General features: G+C 37.4%; 1 pseudogene; it reads left to right on the forward strand.

The window, feature by feature from the left end:
- Positions 1-3,249: 3,249 nt before the first annotated feature.
- LOC127130534 (acyl-coenzyme A oxidase, peroxisomal-like) lies at positions 3,250-12,006 on the forward strand (annotated as a pseudogene).
- Positions 12,007-21,553: the final 9,547 nt, after the last annotated feature.

Consider the following 21,553-nt stretch of genomic DNA (forward strand, 5'->3'; position numbering starts at 1 on the left):
ATCATGATCCTAATGAAGATAAGTACAAGATGCTGGTGGATAGAATGAATGCTATGGAGTCACAAAAATCTTCTGGGCTGGATTTTGAAGATCTGAGTTTAATATCTGGAGTGGTTATACCTATTGGTTTCAAGGTTCCTGCTTTTGTGGTGTATGATGGTGTCTCATGTCCCAAGCTGCATTTAAGATCCTATGTCCGAAGGATTCAACCACATACTGCTGATAAGAAGTTATGGATTCATTTCTTCCAAGAGAGCTTGTCTGGAGCTCAATTGGAATGGTACTATCAATTGGAGAGTGTCAATATCCGTGATTGGAATGATCTTGCTGAGGCCTTCTACAGGCAATACCAATACAATGCTGATTTAGCACCTACTCGCATGCAGCTACAAAGCATGTCAATGGGTGCTAAGGAGAATTTCAAGGAGTATGCCCAGAAATGGAGAGACCTGGCTGGCAGAGTTCAACCTCCTCTGACTGACAGGGAGTTAGTGGATATGTTTATGAGTACGCTGAATAGTCCTTTCTATAGTCACCTCATTGGAAGCTCATCATCTGGTTTCACTGAGCTGATAATGACTGGAGAGCGTGTGGAAAGTGGTATAAGAAGTGGTAAGATACAGGTGGGTGCCTCTTCATCAAGCACTGCAAAGAAGCCCCCTAGTGGAAAGAAGGAGTCTAATGCTGTGTATGGTCAACCTGGGCGTAACAGAAGTCACCAATCCGTAGGAGCAGTTCACATTTCTAATCCTACTCCTGCAACACCAGAGCTACCACAGAGCAATCAACAGAAGCCTAGAAGACAATTCACCAAGATCAACATGTCACTGGCCCAAGCCTTGCAACACATGTTGAAAGGGGAACTCATTACTTTGAAGGACCCTCCTCAGAATCCTAATATTTCCTCTCCTCGGTACAATCCTAATGCACGATGTGCCTATCATTCTAATTGTCCGGGACATGACACCAACAATTGCTGCGTGCTGAAAAATAAGATTCAAGATATGATTGAAGCTGGGGAGATTGAATTTGACCCTCCTGGGACTCCAAATGTGATTACTGCTCCCATGCCCAATCATGAGAAGACTGTTAATGCTGTTGATGAAGTTTCATATGTTTCCTCAGTAGCAGATGTGACTACTCCCTTATCTATTATCAAGAAGAAGCTGGTGCAGGCTGGATTCTTTCCAGGTTGCAACGAAGACTGTTTTTATTGTGCCTACAAACCTGATAGCTGCTGGAAGTTGAAAGATGGTATTCAACGCCTCATGGACAATTACACTATATTGTTTGAGAGAACTCCTTCCGTGGAAAGTATGTGTGAACACCTAACTCGAGGTAAGAAGTTTGAAGATGTGGATATGGTTGATAAAGTGCCAGTGAAGATTACCTCCAAAGGCCCTGTCAAGATCACTTCCAAGGGTCCTATCAAAATTACTGCTGAAGGCCTGGTGAAGACTGTTGCTGAAGTTAGAGTGCCTCCCATGATTATTACCACTCCTGGCCCTATTCCTTATACTTCGGATAAAGCTGTACCCTGGAATTACGGTTCTGATGTTTATATCCATGGTGTTACGCAGGAACCTTTGACTGATACACCTGTTACTGATGATAACCTTGATGTTGATAATATTGCTGGATCTAGTAAGATCACCAGAAGTGGAAGAATTTTCTCTCCTCCAGCTACCTCAAAAAAATACAGTTCCTCCAACTACTACCTCCACTTCTGAGCCAAGTACTGATGCTCGAGGCAAAGGTCCTGTGGTTGAACCTGTGCAAGCTGAAGCACCGACTGCTGAAAATCTCTCTAAACAGATGGAAGAAGTGCTGAAGATCATTCGTAAGAGTGATTATGATATTGTTGACCAGTTGGGGCATACTCCCTCCAAAATTTCCATGTTGTCTTTGTTGCTGTGTTCTGAGGCTCATGCTAAAGCCTTGATCAAATTCTTAAGGACTGCTCATGTACCAAATGAAATTTCTGTGGATCAATTTGAAAATTGTGTTGCACATCTGACTTATGATAATGGGTTAGGTTTTTCTGATGCTGACTTGACTCCTGCCAAAAGAAACCATAACAGAGCTTTACATATCTCCATTGAATGTAGGGGCACTACCTTGACTCATGTGTTGATAGACAATGGCTCTTCATTGAATGTACTTCCCAAAGAGGTTCTAAACAAGCTCAGTCCTGAAGATGCTGTGTTAAGATCAAGTAATATAGTGGTGAGAGCCTTTGATGGTTCAAGAAGAGTGGTGCATGGAGAAATAGATCTCCCGATCAAAGTAGGCTCTCAAGTCTTCGATTCTACCTTCTATGTAATGGATATTCGTCCTGCATACTCTTGTTTGCTTGGGCGCCCCTGGATCCACGGGGCAGGTGCTGTGACCTCCACTCTACATCAGAAGCTGAGATATCCAGTGAAGGGAAAGATCGTAACTGTTTATGGAGAGGAAGAATATATGGTCAGTCATGTGAATACATTTAAGTATGTTGAAGTGGAAAGTGAATATGTTGAGACTCCTTGCCAGACATTTGAAGTAGTTCCTTGGGTCGTTCCCGCTACTGAAGCTCCTCCTGTGGTTAAAAGAGTTCTTGTGGTTACCAGAGTACCTCCTACAATGGCTTCCCTCAAAGATGCTAGAGCTGTGGTTGAAGAAGAGTCCCAAAAGGCTGTTCGTCGTGCTCGTGCTGTTCGTATCACCAATCAAGGGAACATGAAAGATCAAATCAATGTTGTGGGTGACTATAATGAAGACTACAATCTGGATAACTGGATTTTTCCTACTGTGGGTGATGGGCTCAATAATTGGAAGACTGAAGACGTTATTCCTATCTCCTTTAGTCAGGAGTAAATACTATTACTGTGTTGTTATTTTTAAGCCTTGTGCCTTACCCGGGGCACAATGGTATGCTTGTTTCGGGATGTCATTTCATTTGCATACTTCATTCAATAAAAATCAATGGACGTTTCATTTTCGTAAATATTGGGCTCTTTGTTTTTCTTTTATTTTATTTTCATCAGCTATGTGTTCTTACACACACCCACATCACTAAAATGCAGATCCTCATCCACTCTGGATCCTATTGATAACAGTTCTACTATTTCCAATTATAATTTCGAGAATCCGATCTATCAAGCTGAAGATGGAAAGGATGAAGATTGTGAAGTACCTGTAGAGCTTGCTAGGTTATTACAACAAGAAGAGAAAGTTACACAGCCGCATGAGGAATCAATTGAGGTTGTAAATCTGGGTACTGAAGTAGACAAGAAAGAAGTCAAAATAGGAGCAGGCTTGGAAAACAGTGTCAAAGAAAGATTGAGTCAGATGTTACGTGACTAGGTAGAGGTTTTCGCTGGAAAAATCAAAAGATGATATGGAATGATGAATGTCAAGAAGCTTTTGACAAAATCAAGAAGTATCTCCAAGAACCTATAAATCTGATGCCACCAGTTGAAGGAAGACCTCTAATCATGTATTTGACCGTGTTAGAAAATTCAATAGGGTGTGTGTTGGGGCAACATGACGAGTCTGGTCGAAAAGAGCATGCAATATACTACCTTAGCAAAAGGTACCGACTGTGAAACAAGATACTCCCAGCTCGAGAAAGCTTGCTATGCTTTGGCTTAGGCTGCTCGCCGACTAAGACAGTATATGTTGAATCATACCACTTTATTGATTTCTAAGATGGATCTTATCAAATATACATCTGAGAAACCTGCTCTCTCCGGAAGAACAACAAGATGATTGCTGAACTCTGCACGCAGTTCAAAATAAAACACCATAACTCTTCTCCGTACCGGCCAAAGATGAATGGCACCGTGGAGGCTGCTAATAAGAATATTAAGAAGATCATACAAAAGATGACAGTAACATACAAAGACTGGCATGAGATGTTACCCTTTGCTCTTCATGGTTATCGCACTACAATACGTACTTCAACAGGGGCAACCCCATTCTCCTTAGTCTATGGTATGGAAGCAGTTCTGCCCATTGAAGTTCAGATCCCTTCCTTAAGAATCATGAAGGATGCAGGCTTGGATGAAGATGAGTGGATTCAGACTCGACTCGACCAAATAAATTTGATTGATGAGAAGAGGTTGGCAGCTGTTTGTCATGGTCAGATGTACCAGAAACGGATGATCAAAGCTTTCAATAAGAAGGTTAAGCCAAAGGTATATCAGGCTGGTGACTTGGTAATCAAGCGTATCATACTACCACAGGGTGATCCTAGGGGCAAGTGGACTCCTACATATGAAGGACCATTTGTGGTCAAAAGAGTATTCTCAGGAGGTGCCATGATGCTTACTACTATGGATGGTGAAGACTTTCCACAGCCTGTAAACGCAGACATAGTTAAAAAATACTACGCATAAAAAGAGACCCGCTAGGTTGACTGGCCTAGGCAAAAATAAGGGCATCCCGGCAAACCAAAAGGGTTCGGGCAAAAATTAGGGATATATATATAAAAAATGTACACCCGGCAAGTCGAAAACCTGAAAAGGCGGCTTGGGCAAAAAAGGGTATCCCGGTGGATTGAAAACCTGAAAGGGCAATCCAGGCAAAAGTTAGGGATTAAAGCGTATGACTATGTCTCGTTTGGATCACTCATGTAACTTCAACTGATGGTGCTACCTAAATCAAGTTCAAATAGATAAAGATCAATCCAATCATTTCTGTCTCAACAGCAGAAGATGAGATATTTAAAGATAATGGCAATAGTAGAATTGAAACTCAATAGGATCATTTTTCACATAGCTGTTTTCTTTGTTTTATAAAAAATTTACGACGAATTCCTCTTACTAGGATTTCTGTCTCCTTGTACAAACTTGCCTATGTATAGGTCACTTTGTGATATAAATAAAATTTCATCTTTGAATCCAGATTTACTTTTACTCTATTTACATAAGCGAAAACGTCCATTGGTTGTGTTTGAATGTATGTATGCTTTTGAATACGATTGATGTCTACCAGAAATGCATAAAATGCAGTAATAGTATTTACTAAGGACGAACGAGGGTAGTAGTTCAACGAAGCTTCGCCGGTTCATCCCCACTACAAATCCCCAGTAGAGCAAATCTATCTTTATAGATACTTCGAATTACGTCTCCCCTTGAATTTATGTCCATCTCTTTTATCCTCAGTCGGGATACTCAGGAACTTATTCCTTCAATAGAAGTACGACGAACGAATACGGGAAGTGACAAATACTATACTATCAAACAAGACGGGAATGAGTTCCTCATACTCTTCAGCAACGAATCGGGATTTATTTTCCCTAGCCAGCAGTTGTTATACAAAGATATCCGGACGCTTCAGGCCGCATGATTCATACATACATCACTTACATCATACCATAGCATATCCATAAGTGCATAATACATTTACTTAGATGCACCATGCCATGCATGCATATATATTGCATAAACTAACCTTTTCCTTGCAGGATGGTTATATACAGATATAATACTATCAACAATTCACAACAGGTCAGAAACGATCTATACGAAGATCTAGTGCTGATACTTAATCATTACTCAAGGTGTCCTTGGATAGTAGGCAAACAGTCTATACGAAGATCTATTCCCTAGTCCAGGATGTTTTCAGGAGAGTTAATCCTGATACTCTTTTATCCTCGGATAGTAGGCAAACGGTCTATACGAAGATCTATTCCCTAGTCCAGGATATTCTCAGAAGATTTAATCCTGATATTCTTTTGTTCTTGGATAGTATGCAAACGGTCTATACGAAGATCTATTCCCTAATCCAGGATATTTTCAGAAGAGATAATCATCACGAAGATTTATTTCTACTGGTCTATTCAACAATTCAAAACAGTTCAGAGACGATCTATACGAAGGTCTAGTGCTGATACTTAATTCAGAAAGAAATCGCCACGAAGATTTGGTTCTGACACTTAAATTAAAAGTATGTTCTTAGATACGATTCAGAGACGGCCTATACGAAGACCTAGTACTGATATCCAGTATCAACATCAAGATATTATCACCTCCTGATATTATAGATGGCATCTATAAGCCCATCTCCAGTTCTTCCAAGTGGCATCTTCAAGCCCACTTAAGCATATACAACCAGTCATCAGTGTTACTTTACGCACCGGCGAGTGCAAATTTTTGGGCTTTTATGTTCAATCCCCTTCAACCTTCCAAGTCACGAATGGCACACAGGCCAATCTAACTCCTCAAGTTTCAGAAAATTGAACAGGGGCAGCTGTTGCACCCCAAAATTTGCCCTCTATTTTTTACTCTAACCAATTTTTTGTTTCACATTCATTTGCATCATCTTCATAGCATAACATTTTTTTTCTGTCTTAATATTAGCCGGAATAATTTCTCGGAATTTACAAACAGACTGGTCAAATTAACTTTTTAACTGTGCCTAAAATTAGTCAACGAAAAAATGTCAAGTTTAAGTTTGCAAATGTCGGTAACATTAATTTGCGGTTCACGTGGTTTAATTTGACATGCTAAAAATATTTTTACGACTATTTTTGGTCATATGTTGATCAGTCTGAGCGGTTTAAACGGTCATAATTTTATTTCAAAATCCGACCAAACGCTGTATTTTTCCGAGTCATTTATTTCGCGTTGATTATTTTGACGTGTTCATTTTATTTTTTCGAGCATTTTGGTGTCCGACTTTTATTTTTTTTGAGTCTATTTATTTTTATATTAGGTCTAGAATAAATAAATAGGTTAATTAGTTTTTATTTTAATTTTAACTATTTTAATTATTTAACTTTATTCAGTTTTTAATTTAATATTGGGTTTCAAAATAAACTTAGGCCCATTATCATTAACCTAATTTGTTCCTATATATATTTACTAGCATGACTGATAGAAGGAGGCAAAAAGACAGAACAAAAAAGAGAAACTGAGAGTGGCTGATCTATACTATCGTACACACAGTTTGGTAATAGTTTATATATGATATATACTTTATCTATTTTGTTGATATATTTGTTACTGTGTTTCAAATACATGTTCATATGTGTGACTGTGTTATGTATTCCAGATACACGCGGTTTGGTTAAATATATCAGGATATCGCCGTTTTGCTTTTTTATGCACATAAATATAACATGTATAATAATTTGGTTCATTGTATTATGTATTTGATGTGTTTGTTTTTATATAAGTTTTACATGTCTCATAATATATAATATAATATAATAATAATTTTGTTGTTAATAAAAATGCATATGGATCATATAATATATAATTTATAATATGTAACTAGTGTGTTAAATATATATATATTTCTATTTTATGTTATAATTTGATTATGTTTTCGGATCGGATCGTGTCAATACGCCGTTTTCACATATACGTGTATGAGGCGTGACATTTGTGTTATCCGATCCAGTTGCGATGATCGCAATTTTGCGCTAGCAACGCCGTTGTTTTTTTAATTCATTTTTTTTATATATACATATATTTAGATCTGCACATTTTGTTTATAACTAACTACCCTGATTTTTCCTAAACCCTGACAATTTCGCCACAAACTCTAAATTTCAAACCTAAAACTTTAACCGTGTTGTTTCCTCTAAACCATAAACCTTTTCTTAAACCTTAACAAACCTTATTATTATTTCCTATTTTCGCTCATATTTATGTTATTCATACACTGTAACTGCTTCGCCCTTGTAATATTTTAAGTTTTAACTTGTAATATTTTCAGTTTTACTTTTCGCCATCTTTATTATGTAACTGCACCAAAGCGTTGTAATAATTAGGATTTTATTTTCTGCCATTTATTTTTTGCCATTTTATTTTTCTGCCATTTATTTTTCTGCCATTTAAATTCCTGCCATTGATCCTATATTAACTGCGTGGTTTAGTAATGTAGGGCGTGAAAACCTACTAGATTAATTATTTAATATTTTTCTATAACCTTTATATTTTTTTGTAAATAAATAATAAATACTAACTATTTTAATAACTTTTTTTTATTACTTACTTATAATAATAAATCCTTATATATTTTGTAAATAAAATCTAATTGACCATTTTTCTAATTGAATAATAATAATAACCTATTAATCTAATAATTTGATATTTTCTATAACCTTTATTTATTTTGTAAATAACAAACTTAATATTTTTCATATAACTCTTTTATTTTATAATTTGTACATTAATATATTTTAAATTCTTTTATTATTACTAATTTATTTTAAACTCATATTTTCTAATAACTTCTAAAAAAATCTAACTTGTTTAACTTAAAATAATTTCTTTTAAAATTCTAACCTTTTTATTATCACTTTATTATTATTGTTATTTTATTATTGCTTTATTACCATTGTTTATTTATTATTTTATTATTATTTGCTTTTATCTATTCTATTTTTGCTTCATTATTTTCCTTATTTTAATTTTATTTTATTTATAATATTAGGAACAAATGTATAGGTTGTAAATTTATTCTTTCTCGCCTGATTATTATGTATCTGTCCCATAGCCATGTAATAGTTTAGGAATTTATTTTTCTTGCTTTTATTTTTGTAAATATTTATTGCGTGGTTAGTAATTTAGGGAGTGCAAAAAAACTAACTGTAAATAATTGAACTTAGAAAATTAAATTCAAGACAAATATCTGAAAAATAACACTCACACACGTAAGTCGATCTTTGATCGCCATCTGTACTTCCTAGGGTATTCCTCTTGGTTGCCTTCTTTAAATGGTCAAGTCCCTCGAAAATAGGGGTGTCTTAAGCAAAGTCCCTTCAAACAGAAAAATCATCAAGTCCCTATAAACTTAAAAGATCAAGTCCCTATAAACTTAAAAGATCAAGTCCCTACGAGGTTGCCTACGATATAATGATCTTGTCCCTTCGGTAAATATGATGATAGTCCCTACGAGTTGCTAAAGGACACCCCTTATGTTGCCTTCATTGACCATACAATGACCCCACGCCCGTCCCTTAAACACATCCAAGGTAATGACTACCTATTCCTTAATAATAGGGACAGTCTTACCATTGAAAGAATATACGAGAACACGAAAGACTTAATCTAGGGTAGGTATCTCATAGTTACTTGCTCACACTTTTCAAAATTACTTTTACACCTCACAATTTCTAAACTAGGCTTTGTATACACCCATACGAGGGCCATTACAAAGTACTTAAAGAAATTTTTCTAATCACACACTACACTCTTGCAAACAAACAAAGTGAGCTAAGTAACTAAGAGCCCATGGATAACCATGGATATAAAGGGTGCTAATACCTTCCCTTTGTATAACCTACCCCCCGAACTCAAAATCTTTTTAAGGTCTTTCCTGTTCTTTTATGTCCTTTCCTTTTGGATAAAATAAAAGTCGGTGGCGACTCTTGTTATCCGCAACATTTAACTAAAGTTAGTTCTCCCACCGTGTTACAGTCTCCAACACTCGTTTGTGTTAAACCTTTTTCCGATACTCGTATGTATTGATCTCCAACACTCGTCTGTGTTAAAACCTTTTTCGATACTCGTCTGTATTAATACGCTCGTTTGTGTTAACCCTTTTTCCAATACTCGTTTGTATCAATCGTCAACACTCGTCTGTGTTGATTTGCTTCTCAACACTCGTCTGTGTTGACTCTCAATACTCGTTTGTGTTTGTCCTTCTTGCAGAAAATCATTTATGTCGATCCCCTACTATGTGTCAATTCTTTTTCTAATACTCATCGTATTGATATTTTAACCTTCCTTCGTTTTGACTCATTTCCTGTATTTGTTCATACTAATTCTCCCGCTTTCAGTCGTGCTGACCCATTTCGATACTCGTCTATATTGATATCCATCACTCGTTTGTGTAGACCTCATCTTGCTGCTTAACCCTTCGGTTAAGAAAGTTTCAATACCCCAGCCATCACATCAAAGTCCAGGTTCCACCTGGAAAATCATTTCTTCCAACATCTTCCACCCTTTCTCCCAAACGGAAATCTTTTCTCAGTGCTTGCCAGAGAGCTTTGAGAAACAGAAAAAGAAAAGCTTGTTCATAAAAATACCGAGAGCTTGGTGTGAAAAAAAGGAATAATCATACTGCATTAGCATCATGCATATGTCATGCATCTCTAACCTTTCATAACTATCCATTGACCAAATAACTTTTCGATCCCCGACAGCTGCTTTACACAAAAGATACTTTGTTCATCCTATACCTCATTGGAGAATTTCTTCGTGACCTATACTCACAACCCATTTTGTTCTTGGTGGGCAATTTTTTTAAATATTTTTAGTATTTAATCCCCTCCTACCTTGAATGTCTGGAAGCCGGTACTCTTTGTACATTCAGGTTGGAGAAGATTAAATAAGGGCAGCTGTCATACCCCAAAATTCACTCCACTCTTCGCAAGTTCATCTAGGTCACTAACCCTAGGCATTTGCATATCATGATAAGCATTCATCACATCTACATATTCATAATATCATAGCACACTCCACTTGCATCTGAAAAAACATAAAATCATGGATTCAAGAGTGTTATCACACAAGGCGTGGAAGGAAGGTATGCCTTCAAGTTTAAGAATCATCTGGTCATTTATCGAGCTTCATTGGTTTATTCAACAATTCATCAGAAGTCTACTTGTTCATGATCTTCATGCTTGGATCAAGGTGCATTCATTCAAGGTGGTCACGATCTTTGGCTTGGTTAAGTGTTCATTCGCTTGGTTGGATTTAGTCTAGTAGCATGACATATTCCCTCTGGCTTGAAGGCACTGTGTTGTTCAGCCAAGTCCATTTTCATTCATTCCATGCAAGTCATTACATATCATTTCGTCTAAAAGTACTATGATGGTATTGATAACTTGGAATATGCTGGTTATTTTGCTATGACTGAGCTTCACCATGGTATTGATCACTGATGAATTCGTATGGTGCCGTCAAATGGTGGATTGGCAATGCTGGCGTGCATGGTAAATTTGCCACTGCTTTTGCTAGGCTGATGTTACCTAATTATGACGTAAAAAGAATTTCTGATATGGGTGTTCATGCTTTCATTGTTCCAATAAGGGATATGAAGACTCATCAAACACTTCATGGGATTGAGATACATGATTGCAGTCATAAAGTTGGTCTTAACGGTGTTGATAATGGAGCTCTAAAATTCCGCTAAGTGAGAATTCCTCGAGACAACCTTCTAAACTGTTTTGGAGATGTCTCCCGTGATGAGCAGTACACAAGTACCCTTCCTTCGGTCAATAAACGGTTTGGTGCAACTCTTGGGGAACTTGTTAGTGGTAGGGTAGGCCTCATATATTCTTCCGTAAGTGTCCTCAAAGTGGCTACCACAATTACCATCATATATTCTCTACTTTGTCAGCAATTTGGACCTCGAAAACCAACCCGAAGTAGCTATTCTTGACTACCAGTCTCATCAGCATAAGCATATGCCAATGTCGGCTTCAACTTACGCATTCCATTTATCCACTACAAACCTAGTGGAGAAATACTCTAAAATAAAGAAGACTAACGATGAAGAATTAGTTACAGCCGTACATGCTCTCTCGGCAGGTCTAAAGGCTTATGTAACATCGTATACTGTAAAGTCACTCAGCACCTTTAGGGAAGCCTGTGAAGCCCATGGTTATACCACTGTCAATCGATTTGGTTCATGGAGGAATGATCACGACATTTTCAGACATTTGAAGGAGACAACACCGTTCTTCTTCAACAGGTTGCATGCGATCTTTTGAAACAATACCAAGAAAAGTTTAAAGGAGGGACTTTAGCAGTGACATGGAATTACTTGATAGATTCCATGAGTTCTTATCTATCACAACCAAATCCAGTTACTACTAGGTGGGAAAGTGAAGACCATCTATGAAATTCAAAATCTCAATTGAATGCTTTTAGATATCGAACATCTAGATTACTTCATAGCGTTGATCTACGACTTCGAAAGCATTCAAAATCTCTTGGAGACTCTGGGGTATGGAATAGATGTTTAAATCATCTATTGACAATAGAAGAATCACCATATAGCTAACCGATTCTCCAACTTATCAACCAACCCTCAACAAAACTGTAACAACTTCTAACCGAATCTCGAACCTCCCCTAACAAACTTCAACAAAATACTCTAACTACTCCCACTCTCCAAGAACCATATAACCCTTTCAATCTCACAACTGACAAAGACCGGAGGCTTCACACTAACCCAAATGTCAAAAGTTGCACAACAGTAATCTCAAAAGGGATTCTTTTAATCTTCCATAAAAATTCCTCAACCGAAAAATGAATCTCTAACTAAATACTAAACCAATTTCCAACTGCTTCCAAAAATCCCCTGATAATCACCCTGCGAAGAAGATTTTTCGATAACCTTCCAACCTTTCTATATAACTCCACCCTGCAACTCCTCTCCCTCACCTCTCTTTTTGAACCCTCAACCGCTTCAAACTCTACAACCTTCTAACTGAACTTCACCCTCAACCTTTCAACCACATTCCTCTCCCTCAATAACCTCTAAAAGAATAGAAAAAATCAACATAACTCCACCCCAATTTTCACCAACTAACCTTAACCACCATTCAACCGCGAATTTTCCAGAACAGAAACTTCAACCTCACTCCTAATAGACACCAATATCTAACCAATTTCTTCACCCTCAATCACCACATAACCAATTCTAACCTAACAATCCAAAAAAGGCTTAATCATCAATGAATTCGGTACCTTCAAACCATTCTTCGAACCAACAAAAAAAACGATCTCAAACTTGACAAAGAAAAGGTTCTAATTTCACTCTCGCAAACCATTTGTCGATGCTCTTCAACCAACCTACAAGCAGAATTCCAACAGAGAGGAACATCACATAACAGAAAGAAGAAGGGGGAGGAGAAACTAGGAATCGAAAGTGGCAACAACGGATCTAATAACAACATACATGCATTGAGAAAGAGAGGGTCAAAAGAAATACCCGGAGCCACTGCGTCGAACTGGTAGGTTCTTTCTCCCTTCATTTTTCTATTTCGTACACAAGCGAGCAAGATGAATTCGACTTTGGTCTCGATCGCGTTTCATCATTAAATTTCCATGCAATTCGCTCGTTTCTTTGATTCTTTGATTGTGGAAAAGCTTTCTTGAATCGTTTCATTCAATCATATGTGGCTGGCACGGGCATAAGATGAATTTGGACTCCAGATCTTGTGGAACCTTCTTCGTGTGGCCATAGAACATTATTGAATCACCGTCTGAGCACAGTGAGGCTTAGAAATGCTATCTGGATGAATGTGGAATTGGGTTTATTGTCCAAGAAGTTCTTTGGCCAAAGCGTTTGTTTTCAGTACATCCCCTTCAATCCATATCACCCTCATGGCCCATGTTCATGTTGATAATTAATTTTTGATTAACTTATTTTTAATCTCAATTCTTCTTGCTAATCCTGATTTTGTTTGTTGATTAGGATTATTCATTTCTAAAAATATTAAAATTTTATGTTTTATTAGGTTAATGCATAGTTTTAGTGATTAGTTAGATTAATTCTAGTAATTAGGTTAATTGATGATTAGGAATTAATATAGTTTCCTGATTAATTAGGTGGTTAGAAATTAGGTTAGTTAGGATCTTATTTTTCAGAACTTAATTCAATAATAGATTAATCATACCATGCATTAATTGTGATCCTAATTCATGTTTAGGTAGATTTTAGACTTTTAGAATTAATATTCACTTTAGTTGTTCATTTAATCGATCCTTTGGTTTATGATCATATTGTAAATTAAAAATCCCATTTCAATTTAGGGGATGAATACTTTGTGTGTCTAATTTCATTTTCCATGATCATAGGATAAATCTTTGATTGTTTTTTCATTGATTAATCCATTACCTTTTGAGTCGATTCTAACCATTGTATGTACTTACATATTGTTGCATCATTCTCATTCATTCGACTTACCTTATGCTAACCCGTTTGTTACTTTGTGTTTCCACATGTGACTTTGAGGTTCAAGCTCACTCCTAGCTATCCATACTTCTAACCAATTCGTTCTATTTCAATAGTTTTGTATTGCTTGAAGTACCATGTCACTTGTATGCTTTAGGCATGGTACATAGTGTAATAGTTTGTAACTTGTATTTTCCTTTCATTCCCTTATGTTGTATTGTGTGGATCCATCCCTCATCGTGGGTCAAATGTTCCCCCACCCCATAGTCATGTAATAACTTAGATTTATTGCTTTCTAGATAGTCCACTATGCATGTTAATAGCCAAGATAAAATACAAAATGATAAACAAAGCATTTGAAAAGAAACAAAAAGTACTTGATTCAATGTCAAGTTGTTTTCCGAATAAAACTCATACCATTGTAATATGAATGCTTGATCCAACATCAATCATTCTCCATCCATGTCATGACCCATTACTGACATATCTCCTCCATTCCCTTTTCAAACCCATTCTAGCATCCCTTCTCCATTCTCTTCTCAACCTTATTCTACCTCACCTCCATTCTTCATACAATATTTTCATGATAAATTCAAATGCTTGATCCAACGTCAAGTACCTTTTTCAAAACCGTTTTCATAACAAATTGGAATGCCATATGGGGTGTACGTGTTTGTACACAACATTCAAGTAATTGGGTTGTCGGTCGTACCTAGCCGGAGGACCCGACACTTGACTTTCCCCCTTTAAACATCTAATAATTCAAACAAGTTAGATCTAAGTGCTATGAGGGAGAAAAGGAGTAGTTAGTATTTCATTGTTCTCTCGATTCCCAAATACTCTTATTGTTGACTGTACTTAGTCAAGGGTCAGATACTTGTCGCCCTCTAAGTTCCAATGATTAGACTTGTCAAACTCTTTTCACAATTCAAATCTCTTTTTTGGATGAAAAAGAGTGGTTAGGACAACATTGTCCTCTCAACTCCCAAGTTATTGGACCGTTGACTGTATCTAGCCAAGGGTCTGATACTTGTCTCCGTACATAAAATCAACCCCAACAAATCAAATCATCTTTTTCCTTAATGTACTCTATTCAAAACCTTTCAATAAGAACGTGTTACTTCCGTTCTACCATGAATGAAGCTTAAGCCTCCATGTGCGAGCAAGTAATGTTTAACTGCTAGAGTGTGAACCAAACGTATCCACTTTACCAGAAACAAGAAAATACTTTCCGCTCCCATGACAGAGTATACAAGCAAGTGAACAGTAGCGCACGAACGTCAATACTGTTCAATAAAAACAACCAAATAAATACTCCATTTTTTAGCCGAACTACGAAGCTCTGACTTCCTTATTGCACGTATGAGGATACGTAGGCACAAGGGCCCAAATCCTTGGCGAGCACACTAACTTAAAACTTATTTTCTCCCCATATTATCCTTTCATCTTATTCCCGATAGCAAGCAACATACAGATAAATAAACATCCATACGCATTTGATACGAGCAAGTGGTTCCCATAGAGTACCATGGATGTGAGGGGTGCTAATACCTTCCCCTTGCATAACCGACTTCCAAATACGCTCTTGGTTGCGAGACCGTTTCTCTCATTTGGGGTTTTATCGCTATTTTCCCTTCTTTTGGAATAAATAAAGTCCGGGGGCGACTCTGTATTTTTCGCGGCGCTTCAAGGTATAGCCCTTGAATAATTCTAACCTTTAGATTAGGAGTAACCTAGTTCTCAAAATCAATTCAAACCCTCGATTCAAGTTGATCAAAAGTCATTTTGATTAACTAAATTCTTTGATCTTGTATAATCCCACAGTCTAATTAGAATGACCAAAAGACCTTTAGTCACTTAATAAGAACTTTTCTATAAGCTGTGGAGCTTGAGGCCTCAAGTCAGATTCTCAATCAAGGCATCTTTAGTCATACCAAGTAGTGGATCATACAAGAAGCATCAAAGGTGGTTCTTCAAGAGTTTGTTAAATCAAAGTTAGAATTGTGTGGCATGAGCCTTAAGCAATAGAGAAGGAATGAGAATGGAGAATTCCTACCCTCATTCTGAATATCTTTGGGTACCGGGACGCTTGACCCAGTTGCTCATTGTATTCACCTCTATTCATAGAATTTGGCACAATTAAAATCATACGATTGTCAAGGCTCTCTCTTCACAAAGCAGCAATGCAACAAGCAAAGGACTACAACAGCAACTTATCAATCATGATTCTAGTTGTACGACACGAGCCTTAAGAAATAGAGAGTGAATGAGAGTGGAGGATTCCATTAACTCATTCTGAATATCTTTAGGTACAGGACGCTTGAGCCAGTTGCTCATGGTATTCACCTCTATTCATAGACTTTAGTGATATCTGAATTAAATGATTGATAAGGTCTTCATCATCACAAGAAGCAACAAAGATTCTTCTCCAGCAACTTAAAAGTTAGGATGAGAATTACATGCCATGAGCCTTAAGTAGTAAAGCAGGGATGAGAATGGAGAATTCCTACCCTCATTCTGGATATCTTTGGGTACGGGACGCTTGACCCAATTGCTCATCGTATCTGACTTTACTCATACACTTTAGTGTGGTTCTTACTAAATAACTATCAAGACTCATCCATATTCAACAAATCACTTTCTTTTGCCTTATCAATCCTTTTGCTTTCAGCCCTAGTAGGCTGAACTACAAAAGCTCTGATTTCCTTATTGCACTATAAGGATATGTAGGCAAGAGAATCCAGATTCTTCGCGAGCATCCTATTTATTAATCAATCATTCTTCATTCATTTAACAAATACCATATTTTTAAGATCAAATATACTTCTCCTTGGACTCTTTGTACATCCTTTTAGGATGATATAACATCATTCCACCTCATGAATCAAGAGTCGTTTGGATCGTCCCCAAACATTTAATTCATACTTTTTTTTCCTAAGACTCTGGTTTACTCTTCGATCCAGAGTCTATCTCTTTCATGGATCCAAGATACCATTTTTATTTGATCTCGAACTGTTTGTTCCCCAACCAGTGATATACTGTTCCTTATTCATAACAGTACTTTCCTTTGGGTCCGCATATACCCTTTTAGGATGATATAGCGACAATCCATCTTTTGAATCAAGAGTTGTTTTGATCGTACCCAAAAATTTAATTCGCCTTATTTTCGGCTATATCATATAGTGGCAGCCTGACTAGTCCACATATCGGTTAATGCCAGTTTTACTCTTTGATTCCAAGTTCTTTCCATTTGTGGGTTCCCTTGATACCATTATATTGGTACAAGTTATACTTTTCATCACTGTCAGTCTCTCTTTGTTCTCGTGGTTCCACGAACTACGATTGCTCTGACATTCTCATTGCACAATGAGAATATGTAGGCCCGAGGATGTGAATCCTTAGCGAGCATAATCCTAATTATTCTCTCTTTCCGTCTTAGGGGACCATTCATATCTTTCATGATCCATTATCTACCTTCGATCATAAATCGTTCACCCTAGTGACATATTATTCCTTTGACACCGAAATACAGTTTTCCTTGGAATTCCATATACACCCTTTTAGGACGATATAACGGCAGTCCGCATTTGTACCTAGAGTTGTTTGGCTCGTACCCAGACATTTAATTCCTTCTTTTTGGCTAAGACGTTGTTTCCCTATATGGTACAAATTCCATTTCTCCGATAGATTCTAATATACCTTGACCTTGGTTTCAAACTATACCTCTTCAGTCATTGTTACCAAATCCTTCAATTCTGAGACTTCGGTCATTCAATTCATTTATCTCCATGATGCATTCACATTCTACCTTCCTTCAATTTAGGTGATATATCAGTTATCTTTGAGCCAAATACACTACCCCTTTGAGCTTCATCTTGCGTCACCCTATGAACCAAGAGTTGTTTGGATCATCCCCAAACACTTAATTCTCCTTGTTTTTGGCTATACCATATAGTGGCAACCCGGCTAGTCCACCTATTGGTCATACCAGTTTTACTCTTGGGATCATATCTTCACCCCTATTAGAGTTCAAACAACATAATCTTTTGGTTTAAACCATACCTTGATCACAACTCTTTTCATCTCCTGCCACTAGTTCTTTGAACTACGGAGCTCTAAATTCCTCATTGCACTATGAGGATACGTAGGCATGAGGACCCCAATCCTAACCGAGCACTCTATATATTCTCCTTCTTTTCCCTCATTCTTTTGCGAGTGATCTTCAAATATCACACCCATTCGACCGAGAACAATCAAAATGGTTCCCAGGGAGTACCATGGATGTTAGGGGTTCTAATACATTCCCCTTATATAACTGACTTCCTTACCCATCAATCTTTTACCCCTGGGTTTTATCGATGTTTTCCCATTCCTTTGGAAATAACTAAAGTTTGATGGCGACTCTGTTGTATGTCCGAGTGTGCGATACATTCAAATATATTTCCACTAGCTTCAGTTGGCGACTCTGTTGGGGAATGTGCTTCTTGGAGCATTTCCAAGTTGCTAAAAGGAGTCGAGCCTAGTTTTGATTGCTTCTCTGTTTGTTTGGGTGTTTACCTTTATTGATTTACTTGCTTTATTTATCGCATTCTTTATCGCTTTAAATATTGTTTATTATGGATATTATTTATTATACTCTCTGTTGGGTTGGGGTTGATACTACATGAGTGAAGCTCTATACCCGAGCTTAGTATACACACATGATAGATTTATGGATAGTCGTGTACACCTGTGTTTCGCGCGTTGGGTTGTCACGAGAGCCACACCCAGACTAGATTCACTGGGAAGTAGTTTTGTCCTGTGAGCATTTACTACGGCAGGGTATTTTCATTTCGAGTCGATGACTCTGGGAAACCTTCTAGGGACCACCTTGGAGCATAGTCCATACCTATGAGGGGGATATGGGTTTTTCTACAGGAAACCATAGACTCTACATACCTTTATTCTCATGGACGTCAGACCTTTGATCATGCATCAAGCAATATACATAGATTACCCAAATTATTCTACCCTGTTAACACACATTATTGCATTGTTGTACATATGTCGGAGCTTTGAACCTGGGTTGCTATTCTATAAAGGCTTTGAATTTATGGATTCTGCATAATTATTTGCATTCCACCCCAACATATGCATTCATTCATTTACATTTCATGCATGTTAACCAGAAAACTCACCTTATCCATTCCCCCATCAGAAAGACAACGATTCACCAACACCAATCATCGAAGGATCATGGAAGAGAGTAGGAGCATTGACAGAGCTAACATGGTTTTAGGGCTATTCTTGGATAGCATGACAACAAACTTCCTAAATCAGGTTCTGATTAATGAGCAAGCTGAAGACAGTCGGAAGAAAGATCACAAACAGAAGGTGGTTGTAGGCATTATGCCACTTTCTCCTCAAAAACAACATTTACCTCCATGTTAGAGGTGTAACACCCCAATTAAAATAAGATAATTATTTAATTTAAATTAATATTTTATTTATTAATTTAATCGAATAATTGGGAGTTTGGATTATTATTATTATTTTGAAATAATAATTATTGGGTTATTATTTATTGGAATAAAATAAGTTGGAATAATAAAAAGTCCCATTTTTGGTAAAAAGGGTTTTCACGTGAAAAGGAAACTCAGAGAAGCTGCTGAAAGAGGAAAAGGGCAAAAGGCAGAGCAAGAGAAGAGGAGAAGCTTGGAGCTCGGAAGCTGCCGGATTAACTCAGGTAAGGGGGGTTTATCATCGGTTAACGGGTATTATATGATAATATGTCATGGGTAGTGATAGACCATTGTTTTACCTCTGATTAGATTGTTGTATGCTGGAAATCTGAATTTTGGGATGAACGAAAATTGGAATGTAATTGAAGAATTCGTAGGAAGTTAGTGTGGAAATGTTAGACCTTGTGGAATCGAATAGGATCTGTTTTGAGTTAGACAATAGGAAGGAATTTTGTGTGAAAATTGGACTGTGGAAGGTCGAATTGGGTAGATCTCGTAGCAGAGAAAGCCATTGCAGATCTGAGAATTCTGATCTCTGGTCATACGCGTATGGCACTAGGCAATACGCGTATGAGATGTTGGTACGCGTATGGGGGGAAGCCTTACGCGTATGGGAGAGAAAGATGACATTTTGAACGTGAATTGGTCTCTGGTGGTACGCGTAAGGGGAGATTGTTACGCGTAGCATACGCGTATGGGATAGGTGGTGCGCGTATGAGTTGGGCGAGGAAATGCGCAATACGCGTAAGAGAGTAGGCATTACGCGTATGGAGTTGGCCAGGTTTTGGCAATACGCGTATGGCATGGACAGTACGCGTATGGGCAGAGTTGGGATTTTCCTGAACTGTTGTTGTGCAGTTTTTGGTTGTTTAGGCTGAGTGATGTACTTAGCTGAGATATGATGTTGTAGGGATCATTTCCCGTTGTTTTGAGTGGTATAGGTATTAGTAGAGCGGGCCAGTACTGTGTTTGATTTTGTGGCATGATATGATATGCTTTTGTGATTAATTATGTTGATAATGTGTGATGGTATACATGATGAGGTGAATGTATACGTTTGTGAATAGACTGTATTATGGCTTAGAGTGTGAGCATGTGTCTATTCTTGATTATTGTTGATGTTGCATTGCTAGGTGATTAGCATGCATGTTGTGGCCCATTTGGGGTGGTAGCTAATTCCCATGGTGAGGAATTAGTGAGTATATCATTTGATTGTTGTTGTTGATGTTTGCATGCTAGGTGATTAGCGTGCATTTCATGGCCCATTTGGGGTGGTAGCTAATTCCCATGGTGAGGAATTAGTGAGTGAGTCACTATGTCTCAAATGAGTGGGACTAGTGAGCTTGGTAGCCGTGCCTGGATTTGGACGGTGAGGTTGAACTATATGTTCACAAATAGTCGGTACCGCATGCATAGAGTCTCATTGCATAATGAATGTATGGCATATGATATGAATGGATGTATTCCAGTATCATATGTGTGTTGTGTGTTGTGTTGTTAATGATTGAATATGATGGAGATTGTACTGTTGAGTATGATGTTTGAATGGATATTACTGTTGCTGAATGCGTAGTCTAATTAGGGTGAATTAATGTGTTAATTACTTGGCATTACATGTTGTTCTATAATGCTTATTATATTGATTGAGGAACTCACCCTTACGCCTATTTTTCAGGTAACGAGAAATGAGTTGAGTAGAAGCTTAAGCTTGGAGTCTAGAGTAGTTCTTATGGGTCATGCTCTGATAGATGTGACATCGGGAGGGAATGTTTTGATTAATTGATATTGGTTGTTGGATGATTTACATGTATAGTGTTACATGTTTTACATTGATGTTGAATTTGATTCCGCTGCGAATTATGCAAAAGACCTTATTTTGATTTAAATAAATGAGCATGACAGGAATTTTGATAATTGTTGTGAAATGATTGTGTGACACCCTTCGGGGCATAATTACTCTGATGAATATATATTGTTATTTTAATTATAATAATTTGGGGTATTTAGAAGGGTGTTACATTAGTGGTATCAGAGCATAGTCGGTCGTGTCGAGTCGCAATTATTCTGTTTCCCCTGTACGGGATAGGTGTTGTGTAACCCTATCAGTACTTATTGTTTAGCTTGTTTGGGTTTCAGAACAGTGATGG

The sequence above is a fragment of the Lathyrus oleraceus genome, chromosome 3, assembly GCF_024323335.1.
Source record: "Lathyrus oleraceus cultivar Zhongwan6 chromosome 3, CAAS_Psat_ZW6_1.0, whole genome shotgun sequence".
NCBI classification, from domain to species: Eukaryota; Viridiplantae; Streptophyta; class Magnoliopsida; order Fabales; family Fabaceae; genus Lathyrus; species Lathyrus oleraceus.